Raw genomic sequence first — 12,545 nt, 5'->3', positions numbered from 1 at the left:
CTGGGTGCTGAATTAGCTGCCCCCTGCTATGTCACGATGTCACATATGGGTTAAATGCAGAGGACACATTTCGTTGTTGTGCACCGTGTGCTGTGGTGTGTCAACAATAACCACTGATCATTAAATTCTAATTCTAAAATTGTAAATTCTGCTTTTCCTATAGTGTGGACCACAGTGGAGAGTGCTGGACCAGACCAGGCTTACAGAAATGTACGTGTGTTTGCATGTTTTTTATCAATAATACCATTAATACTATGTTATGGTTGTATTCACTCAGTGATTGTGATCGTGTGGCTTTTTGCACTGTATGTAGATGGATTTCCATGTTTGTATTAAGGTGAGTTTTTCTGTGTGACAGTTTAGACGGAATCCAAAGGGAAAAAACAAAACAGACAAAATATACAAGACCGTAACCATTTAATCCCAACTGGGGTCACAGGGGGGACCAGAGCCTATCCAGGAACAAGGGGGGCAGGCGGGAACCAACCTTGGGCAGGTGCCAACATGCCACAGGGCGCGTGCACACACAGACACACACACACAGACATACACACACACACAGACATACACACACACAAGCAATTTAGCCTTACAAATCAGCCTGGCCTGCACACTTAGGGGCCGTTGGAGGAACCCCACGCGAACACGGGGAGAGCATGTGAACTCCACACGGAAAGGACACGGGACCAAACCCAGGACCTTCTTCCCATGAGGCAGCAGCACTAACCACTGTGCTGCCCACAGACAAAACAGGCATCACTAAGAATACTATTAATTCATTTTTTTTGTCCAAACAAATACTTTATAGATGCTTATATCGTCCTTGTGTGGGAGTGTAACAGGGTTAAAATATGTTCTGATATCGTTCTGCGTCTTTGATTTCACAAAAAAATCCTTTGCATTTGTTCTTCATGCACAAGCGGTGAGTTTACTTATATCTTTTTGAGATTCATTAGTTTTGTCCTAAGATGACACCCATAGTCTCCCCCAAACCGGGAGAATGGTCTGGCTGCAGAACAGTGGGCATCTCCACTAGGAGGGTCTCCACTGTGGAACCAGAAATCACATGACTTCCACTCCTAGGCCAGACATGATGTTATATAAACTTCAGAAGAAAGTATAGGATAGAGATATTATTATTAGTTACTGTTATTATTATTAATTATTGTAGTATTATTATAATCATTTGTATAACTATATATGTACATGTATATATGTGCCTGTATAATGTTAAACATTAATGCAACATTTTGTATTGAATTATAGCATTATATTAGTAATACTGATAAATCATAATAATGTATTATAATAATATAGGGTAGGATATTATTATTTCCACTAGGATTATATTGTGTCACTCTGTATGATGTAGGATATACCACCACTAGGGGGCGCGGAATCACATGACTCCACAGTAGTGATGGGAATTCCGGCTCTTTTAAAAGAGCCGGCTCTTATGGCTCGGCTCACTTAAAAGACCCGGCTCTTTCGACTCCCAAGTGGCTCTTCAGATTTTTTTTTTTTTTGGTGCTTAAATGAATTTATCAAAAATAATGTAAAATTATTAGTGAAATGAATTACTATGGTTGGAAATCACATGCAATCATTTTAGCCAATTCCTCATCAAGTGTTTTCTGTTTTACTGGAGTCATAGCTTTTTGCACGAACTGTGTCATAGAGCTCTAGGTTGTAGGTCTAGGTGGTTGTGGTGCTGTACTGGATGACGGTGTAGACATTGACAAACTGTCACTTTCATTAGTAGCAGGTTCACTTGCTTGTTTTTTTTTCTTCCCACTGCACTGTTGGATGTACAGTTCTCATGTGCCAATGCAGGTTATTTGTAGAACCTGTTCGATATGAGATTTAACCTTGCAAGCTCTACACTCTGCCTTAGTATTATCAATGTAATTGAAATGTATCCAAATTTTACTCCGTTTCCTGCAGTCACTAATTTTTGTCAAGCACATCTCCTTCTTTCCTGTTTCCCTCTCTGTGCGTGTGATTAATGTATTTGTCTACGGGTGCATTCGACTTCACACAACCATTTGCAGCGCTGGCTAAAAGCAGTGCATTCTGGTCCCAACGTAATGCATCATGGTTAGATTTTTTTGACCGACTTCAGCCGGCGCTGCAAAACGTCACCATCCGTGACCATGTCACATGGTACAAAAACCTCACGAGAGCAAGACGACTTAAGACTTAAAGCCCAAGTCGAACGCACCCTGCATCACCGCCCCTCCACCTCCTGCTCAGTGCAGATACGCATCGTGTAGTTCACCAATCCGTGCGGGTGGAAAAAAAATAGAGCAAGAAAAAAAGCGGCTCTGACTCCAGCTCACAGGCAAGAGCCGGCTCCGATCGTTCACTTCAAAGAGCCGACTCCCAGAGCCGTTTCATTCGCGACCGACACATCACTACTCCATGGTAGCGGTGAAGATGACGTCAGTGAAACATCGGGAATAGCTTTAGTAATCCAGCCTACTGAGTTCTCTTCCAGTGTTCCCAATTTAGCGACTTTGTCGCTAGATTTAGCGACTTTTCAGACCCCCTTGACGACTTTTTTTGTTTTTCAAAAAAGCGCCTAGCGACAAATCTAGCGACTTTTGGACAAACCTTAGCAACTTTCCAAATGTCGCCAGTACTGTCCTGTAAGCGTGAGGTCTTGCTTTCCCGGTACAGTTACTCATCTCCCTGTGTCTGCTCTGGTCAGTGAGCGCTAGCTCCGGCTGAAAGGAGCAGCATATTCGCGTGACCGCACGGCAGCTGACATAGATGTAAAGGAGCTGCGCATGTGCAAACAGTGTTGCCACGGCCCAATCACTTACCTGCTTCTCCTTTGCTTGAAATAAAACTATTTAATTTGACCGTTTCTTCTTATTTTTTCTTATTTATTTATTTTTTCTTCTTATTTCATTGCAGAGGATGTAACTGCTGGTTAAGTTCCGTTGTGTTGTCTGACAGAAAATATGTAACGTAATTGATAACAGTTTTATATTGGACACGTGAGGAAGGATTAAGGAAAACACGCAGAATGCAAATACGACGTAATTACGTCATCAATATGCAAATATACGCACGTCATCTAGCGACATTTGGCGACTTTTCGAGCAGACTTTAGCTACTTTTCATTGAAAATAGTTGGCAACACTGTTCTCTTCAGTAGCGTCGTGTCCGGGCAGGAGTGGAGTTTCCAGCCCCACAGTAGAAACCCTCCTGGCGGAGTCTGCAGCCGTATGTAATCAGTTCATGCTCCTTACCTCTCTCTTCTAAACCGGCGCCGATGCCGGACTCTCAGTCTGCGGGCAGCGCTGCTGTGAAGAGGCGTGCGGTTCGAAGGAGGGTTATATTTTAAAGTAAAATCACTCACTTTTAGTATTAATATCTGGTGCCGTTTTGTGGTAAATATGTTTGTGGTGAATTTGTCTAATAAATCTCGCCGCTTTGTAATTTTATTTACCCGTAATTATGCTGTTAATTTAGCTCGCGCCGCATTTTGGCGGCTCTTCCCGCCGGCTTCGCGCGCCGTCCGACATTTCCTGAGCTATTTCATAAACTTCGGTTCCCGCTTCGTTCGGGGAAGCTGCGCTGTTTTTATATTATACAGAAACATAAAGTACAGGCGGCCTGATGGTATTAATAATTCTTCCTCCTGCCTACAGACTCCTGCCAGCTGACGCTGGACCCCAACACAGCAAACAGACGCCTGTCTCTGTCAGGGGGGAACAGGAAGGTGACATGGGGGACAGAGCAGCCATATCCTGATCATCCAGAGAGATTTGACTGCCGCCCCCAAGTTCTGTGCAGAGAGAGTCTGACTGGCCGCTGTTACTGGGAGGCTGAGTGGGATGGAGATGATGCCTGGATAGGAGTCACTTATAAAGGGATCGGTAGGAAAAAAGGGAGTGACTGTGTGCTTGGATCCAATTACAAGTCATGGATTCTGCGCTGTGATACTCACAGTTACTCTGTCCTACACAATAATAAACAGACTCTCATACCCATACGGCCGTCAGGCTCCCGCAGAGTAGGAGTGTATCTGGACTGGGGGGCTGGTGCTCTGTCCTTCTACAGAGTCTCCTCTGATGGACTGACCCCCCTGTACAGATTCACCTCCTCATTCACTGAGTCCCTCTATCCAGGGTTTGGGGTTTTTAACTCCATAGTGTTACTGTGACGTGTTGCTGGTTCTCCTGGCAAAAAGGTAAAATCTCTGCTTTTTATCCTTTATAATCCTTTTTACTCTGAAATGTATGTTTGACAAAAATAAGTTTTTCTCTCTGACTAAAATATAACTAAATGTAATCCTGATGGGGGGGGGCTTTCCCCCTCCCCTGTATATGTACATTATATATTTATGCCTATTTACTGTATTTCCTCCCTGTACAATGACAATAAAGTCTTTCTGTTCTGTCCTATTAATGTCCTGCTTCAGCGTCACCCAAAGCATGACTGAGTAACATAATGAAACCACAGTCTGGTGGATTAAGTTAAATTCACTTTATTGCTGCAGCTGAACATAACCAACATAATGACACTTAATCAATGTATATAATAACCATTTAACGAGAAACTTTAAATTATATCCTGTTACTGCCCTGGTTCACTGGATTAAAGTAAATAAAATTATTAAGTAATTTAAATTAGTTTTATGAAATAGCTATTTAAATGAATAATTAAGAGTACTATTTAGGTTCTGTGCGTGTGTGTGTGTATATATACGTACATATTTGTATGCACACACCACATAGAGTGTGTGTATGTATGTATGAGTGAATGTGTGTGTATATATATATATATATATATATATATATATATATATATATATATATATATATATATATTAAAATAAATATATAGTAAGGTGCATGATGGTGCAGTGGTCATGTGTGACCTGGGTCACGTGTGTGTGTGTGTGCACCCGCGCTCTAACTAGGTGCTGTGTGTATGTGTGTGTGTATGTGTACGCGCCCTCTAATGGCGCTGTGTGTATGTGTGTGTGTACGCGCGCTCTAATGGCGCTGTATGTGTGTGTGTATGCGCGCTCTAATGGCGCTGTATGTGGGTGTGTATGTGTACGCGCGCTCTAATGGCGCTGTGTGTGTATGTGTGTGTGTATGTGTACACGCGCTCTAATGGCGCTGTATGTGTGTGTGTACGCGCGCTCTAATGGCGCTGTGTGTGTATGTGTACGCGCGCTCTAATGGTGCTGTGTGTGCATGTGTGTGTGTGCACGTGCGCTCTAACAGGGTGCTGTGTGTGTATGTATGTGTGTGTGTGTGCGTGCGAGCGGGTATACCTATCCTTATGAGTACACAATGTCCCCATAACATGATAAATATCCGTTTTTTCCCTTATGGGGACCAGGAAAAATAACTCTATTTTATAAAATTCAGTAACTGCGATGAAAAAACTAAAAATGCAAAAACTCTTGTATTTTGCTTGGTTACTTATGTTTCTGGTTAGGGTTGGGTGGGGATTAAGGTTCTCATAGTTAGCATTTTTCCATAGAAGTGAATGAGCGGGCTCCATAAGGATAGATACCCTACATATGTGTGTGTGTGTGTTTGATCACGCATGCTCTAACAAGGCGCTGTGTGTGTGTGTGTGCGTGCGTGTGTGTCCATGTGTGCTGTAATAGGGCACTGTGTGTTTGTGTGTGTGCTCGCGGGCTCTAACATGGTGCATGGTGAGTGTGTGTGTTTGTGTGTGTACGCCCACTGTAACAGGGTGCTGTGAGTCTGTGTATGTGTGTGTGTGCTTGCGCGCTCTAACAGAGTGCAGTGAGTGTGTTTATGTGTGTGTGTGTGTGTGTGCACGTTTGCTCTAGCAGAGCGCTGTGTATATATGTGTGTGTGTACACGCGCGCACCAACGGCCCTGTATATATGTGTGTGTGTGCACGCACGCTCTTATAGGGTGCTGTATGTATGTATGTGTGTGTGTGTGTGCGCGCCTGGTGCCCAGGTAGGGGACCTTCCGATTCGTGTGGACAGGCTTTTGGCTCCAGCCGGGGTGGATCTAGTGGTCGTGGTGCATGTTGGCACCAATGACATAGGAAAGGGCACGAGGGCTGTTCTGCAGGATAAATTTATGGAAGTTGCAGATAAGCTTAGAAGCAGAACGTCAACGGTGGTTTTCTCTGGAATACTTCCTGTGCCATGTGTAAGCCAGGTTAAGTTGGTTGAGATAAAGGTTTTAGGTTTATGGGGCACTGGAAGACCTTCTGGAACAGGAGGGTTCTGTACAAGTCGTACAGGTTGCATCTGAACCAGAGGGGAAACAGTATATTGGCGTAAGTGTAGAGTAGTGGAGGAATGTTTAAATGAGGGACTGGGGGGGCAGAGATAATATAGCCTGCTGTTAAAACCACCTGAGAGTTAAATTCAGACGTCCACATTTATGAATTGAAACCTAAATGGCCTTTTTTTACAGGAAAAGCTCTCACAATGATACTGTATTATTAGTAATATAATACATATTATTGTTGATCATTTTCATGCGATTTATATTAATTTTAACTGTAGTCCAAAGACTTGAGATATCAGCTGAAAATTATTTGCTTGCTAATACACATTTCTGGCTACTAAGCTTTATAAAATGTGATTCCCCTTCAGGCGTTTGTACTTACTGCTGGTGTCGCTGTGATTTGACATCGAACTTTCCACAGTGTAGAACCACCCTCTCGTTTTGTGATAATTTGAACTACTCCCATAATTACATAGTGATATTGAAGGAAAACATTTGTTGTAATGAACTGAAGCATTTTAGAAATCATAAATGTAATTTCATTAAAATATATTTTTTTAAAAGAGGTGTCGATATAAAATACTGATGTCAAAGCATTTTCAGCGTCATTGTCATCGACTACGTCGACTGTTCGCCTCAGCCTTACTGATCTCTGGGCGTAACCTCTTCAGATACGAATTTTGTGGATTTAATAGCATCAACAAGGGAATCATTGTCAGTTACATAAACAACAGGCAGAGTGTTTAACTACATCACCCATGTAAAGCTCAGAGGAAAGAGAAACATGCCGTTATCAATTCCGCCTGCTAGTGCCAAAGTTTCTGCAGTAAGAGTTCTCCGCACAGCTCTCCGAATGCGCCTTCCAGCAGAGGGGAGATCTGCCCTTTTCACCAGTCACCATTATTAGATGCCCTCTTTGAGTTCCTCCATCAGGCAGATTTCAAAATTTCCTATTTCTAATGCTCATGTTGGAATTTCAAAGTAACTCGCTCTGATTTGACGTTGCACAGGTCCTTGCTTGCTTCCTGTAAGCTTTGGACATTAGCATGCTTTGTATTAGATGCTAAACTGCTACACATCAAACATCATTGTCTAGCTACCCAGAGCAGTTATCCAGTGTTAGATCCCAGCTGGTCTTTCTCTCTTTCAGTAAGAAGGGACTCTAGTTCAGCTGCATTGGATGGATCCACTGGAATAGGATGTAGGTTATCAGTGTAACTTTCCTGCTGCAAAGTAATGGTTCCGTTAGACAATATCAACTGCATGCCCACAAAGGTGAACTTTCCATATTCTTCACGTCCGATCTGGAAAACTGTTTTTAGATGAACGACCACTGTTTTCTCAAAGTGACTGCCATAACACTGGATCCTCCCACTAGCCAGACGGATCCTGCAGGGTCCTCCTGAGAGACCCTTACTCCTCTATCCAGCATTGTTTCTTTGACTTTGTTATACTAGTAAAGAGCTGCATCTGATAGACTGTAGAGTCGTCAGGTTTGTCCGTACGGTTAATGGATATGAGGTGAATGAGGCGTGACACCTGCAGGGGTTATTACTGGACAAGAAGTTATTAAGTGTAAATGTGTTAAACACATCAGGATGTGCGGCTGGAGCCGGAGAAGCGTGATGCCGGGCAATCTCTAGCTGATCTCTGACAATCTCTAGCTGATCTCTAACAATCTCTAGCTGATCTCTAACAATCTCTAGCTGATCTCTGACAATCTCTAGCTGATCTCCAACAATCTCTAGCTGATCTCTAACAATCTCTAGCTGATCTCTGACAATCTCTAGCTGATCTCTGACAATCTCTAGCTGATCTCCAACAATCTCTAGCTGATCTCCAACAATCTCTAGCTGATCTCAAACAATCTCTAGCTGATCTCTGACAATCTCTAGCTGATCTCTAACAATCTTTAGCTGATCTCTGACAATCTCTAGCTGATCTCTAACAATCTCTAGCTGATCTCTAACAATCTCTAGCTGATTTCTAACAGTCTCTAACAGGCTTTTCTGTTTGTCACTAGTTCACACTGCGGAGCCGATCTGACAAAGCAGCGGATATTCTGAGTGCTATTTTACATTAGATGGCACCGCTTAGAAATAGGGGTTGCTTAACCTGTGTCGTAAATTATATATACCTACATTGTGTCGCTATACAGTGACACAGATCAATCAATGAAATTTATTTATAAAGCACATTCCGTTGACCAGAGTGCTGTACAAGTATAGGAAACAAGTTAGTTGATACTATACAGTGAGCATTAATACAATAAAATACCACAGGACACAAATCGATAATATAAGATAAAAATAATAATAATACTAATAAAGAAGATAAGATTATAAGCCATCTTAAGAAAATTAAGAGGAATAAAATGCACATGAAATCAGATGGTTGTAAGCAGGGTTTTGAAATGATTAAGATTCTGGGCAGCTCTCAACTGCAAGGGGAGGCTGTTCCACAAACTGGGGGCAACTACTGAAAAGGCTCTGTCACCTCTGGCTTTGAGCTTTGTTCTGGGGGTATTAAATAGGTGCTGATCAGAGGATCGCAGAGCTCTGGAAGGAGAGTAAGGAACAAGGAGCTCCGACAGGTAAGCAGATGCCAAGTCATTTAAACTTTTAAAAACTGTTACGTCTTAAAATGTATCATTTGTGTTCTATCAGTTTTCTGCTCCCTTCTAAGAAGGGACTCTAGTTCAGCTGCATTGGATGAATCCACTGGAATAGGATGTAGGTTATCAGTGTAACTTTCCTGCTGCAAAGTAATGGTTCCGTTAGACAATATCAACTGCATGCCCACAAAGGTGAACTTTCCATATTCTTCACGTCTGATCTGGAAAACTGTTTTTAGATGAACGACCATTGTTTTCTCAAAGTGACTGCCATAACACTGGATCCTCCCACTAGCCAGACGGATCCTGCAGGGTCCTCCTGAGAGACCCTTACTCCTCTATCCAGCATTGTTTCTTTAACTTTGTTATACTAGTAAAGAGCTGCATCTGATAGACTGTAGAGTCGTCAGGTTTGTCCGTACGGTTAATGGATATGAGGTGAATGAGGCGTGACACCTGCAGGGGTTATTACTGGACAAGAAGTTATTAAGTATAAATGTGTTAAACACATCAGGATGTGCGGCTGGAGCCGGAGAAGCGTGATGCCGGGCAATCTCTAGCTGATCTCCAACAATCTCTAGCTGATCTCTGACAATCTCTAGCTGATCTCTAATAATCTCTAGCTGATCTCTGACAATCTCTAGCTGATCTCTAATAATCTCTAGCTGATCTCTAACAATCTCTAGCTGATCTCTGACAATCTCTAGCTGATCTCTGGCAATCTCTAGCTGATCTCCAACAATCTCTAGCTGATCTCCAACAATCTCTAGCTGATCTCCAACAATCTCTAGCTGATCTCCAACAATCTCTAGCTGATCTCAAACAATCTCTAGCTGATCTCTGACAATCTCTAGTATTCTGAGTGCTATTTTACATTAGATGGCACCGCTTAGAAATAGGGGTTGCTTAACCTGTGTCGTAAATTATATATACCTACATTGTGTCGCTATACAGTGACACAGATCAATCAATGAAATTTATTTATAAAGCACATTCCGTTGACCAGAGTGCTGTACAAGTATAGGAAACAAGTTAGTTGATACTATACAGTGAGCATTAATACAATAAAATACCACAGGACACAAATCCATAATGTAACATAAAAATAATAATAATACTAATAAAGAAGATAAGATTATAAGCCATCTTAAGAAAATTAAGAGGAATAAAATGCACATGAAATCAGATGGTTGTAAGCAGGGTTTTGAAATGATTAAGATTCTGGGCAGCTCTCAACTGCAAGGGGAGGCTGTTCCACAAACTGGGGGCAACTACTGAAAAGGCTCTGTCACCTCTGGCTTTGAGCTTTGTTCTGGGGGTATTAAATAGGTGCTGATCAGAGGATCGCAGAGCTCTGGAAGGAGAGTAAGGAACAAGGAGCTCCGACAGGTAAGCAGATGCCAAGTCATTTAAACTTTTAAAAACTGTTACGTCTTAAAATGTATCATTTGTGTTCTATCAGTTTTCTGCTCCCTTCTATGAACAGGCCTTGAAGATAACAACGTAACAAGCAAGTCCCCACCCCTTAATTAACAAGACCCGTTTTGGTTGGCTGAGAAGACATCTTGGTTGGAGATAAAAGCTTGGCTGTCCTGTTCAGAAGAGAGAGGGAGGGAATCACTCGGTTGTCCCTGCAGATTGGCTGGTTGTTGTGGCTGTTGTGCTCAGGTTGCAGGCTGGTTGTGGTTATGCTTGGTTATACTTTTTGTTTTAATGATAGGATGTGTTTTTGCAGTCAGCCTTTTCTTACAACTTTAAACGTGCCCAGAGTATATGAACATGATAGCAAACTGCAATGACACCACAGTTACTGTGCATATTGGCTCCTCTGAGGCCCGTAACTGTAAGTACAGCTCAGAAATACAATCCTGTCACTATGGGCCAAACCTCCGCAGATCCCACTTCATACAGGCATGTTCTAGACGACCTAGAACAAACATGAAAAGGCAGGAGTCTGCATCGTCTCGGAGTCCAATGCCAGGATGCCGCGGCCATCTGGACCTAAAAGGATCAAACCCTGAAAGACATCCATGCTAGATTTACAGATATTAATACTGTGCACTTTTGGTCAGATGGTCCAAGTAAACAACACAAAAATATAAAGACCTTTTTCCTCCTCTCTGCTGCTGTCCCTTCCTGGCTGGGATTCAAAAATGCTGCATGGAATTTCTTTCTTGTGTTGCATGAAGAAGGTGCCCCAGGTGGCGTTGGGGCAACAGTAAGAAGGACAGTATTGTGCTCAGAGGAGGAGCATTTTGGATGGGAAAGCATGTTAGGAAATGGTGTCAGGCAGCCTAAATGCCGTCAAACTGCAATTTGTCACACGTGGAGACGTCCACACATACGACACTCTCCTCATGCATATATAATATATGGAGATATATGGAGGGGTGTGTGTGTATATATATATATATATATATATATATATATATATATATATATATATATTATATACACACACACACTATATTACCAAGTACTGGGACACTCCTCCAAATCACTGAATTCAGGAGTTCCAGTCACTTCCATAGACACAGGTGTATAAAATCAAGCACCTAGGCATGCAGACTGCTTCTACACACATTTGTGAAAGAATGGGTCACTCTCAGGAGCTCAGTGAATTCAAGCATGGTACCATGATAGCTACCTTTCCCTGAAAGTTAGTGCACGGATCATGGCGAAAACAAATATGCACTTTGTTTTCGGTCTACTGTGAATAATACTAATGTTTTATGGATTATTAGGGTGGCTTTTTCATGGAAGATGTTTAAAATATATGCCTCATTGCACAAAGGATTAGTCTGGAATATTTTAACTCATAGAGTTTCAACTTGGAAGTCCAGATCAGGTAAGTTCTTTTGATTGCAAAGACATGCCATTCATGTCTGTGCGTTATACCTATCCAAAGTTACGAGCCTGATATTAATATGTGTGAAAATCAGCACATTGTGGGTCTTTCGGGTTCTCAGGGTTAACAAACAGATGAATATTAAGCCGTTGTGATAAGCATTGATGTGCTTTCATGAGTGGTCTTTACTGGTCTTGAAATAAAACCTCAAGTCCTCTATGTCCGAGACTGAGACTAGACCGAGTCAAAATAATGTCGATTCTCAGTCGAGACCAAGACTGCAAAACAATGGTTTTGAGACCGGCCTCAAGTACTGTAACACTCGACTTGCACATCCATTGGCTTTCTATATTACTTTGTGGGTGATTATTAATTAATAGTTCAATGTTCGCATGTACACTTCACGTTCAACAGCTGGCGGTGATTGGACACAGTGCGGTCATTAATGAAGATGTATAGCAATCTGAAATCCAGGGGTGTGCATTGTGCCTCAGTCCATTTCTTAAACCAGACTATTCTGAACACGTCTGTTGTGTTCTACGCATACACCAGTAGATGGCGGTAATGGTTCTGGAATGTGAGGTTGCTGGGATATGGGATAGAGGAGGAGAAAGAGATCGTCTCAGAGGTCTGTCACTGTTATGCACCGTCTTTGTTAAAACTTGGTAACTGTGATCATGTCCAGTTATTCGTGTTCTGCGTGACACAACAGTGTCATCGTATTATTTCACGAGTACCTGGCTGCAGGAGGCGGCTGGGAGCGCGTGTCCTCTGTCAGCCCCCAGACCAATCTCAAGCCCCAAATGTCATTCCGTAAGAAGCCATTTTACGGAATTCC

At 42.3% G+C, this 12,545-nt stretch overlaps 1 protein-coding gene across 1 annotated transcript in view; it reads left to right on the top strand.

Annotated features, from left to right (window-relative positions):
* The window catches only part of LOC125727368 (protein NLRC5-like), a 479,373-nt gene that overhangs the window by 211,709 nt on the left and 255,119 nt on the right, over window positions 1-12,545 (top strand). The gene's annotated exons all lie outside the window — the stretch shown is intronic.

This window comes from Brienomyrus brachyistius, unplaced genomic scaffold (assembly GCF_023856365.1).
Source record: "Brienomyrus brachyistius isolate T26 unplaced genomic scaffold, BBRACH_0.4 scaffold95, whole genome shotgun sequence".
NCBI lineage: Eukaryota > Metazoa > Chordata > Actinopteri > Osteoglossiformes > Mormyridae > Brienomyrus > Brienomyrus brachyistius.
This window is presented reverse-complemented; position numbering and strand designations above follow the sequence as displayed.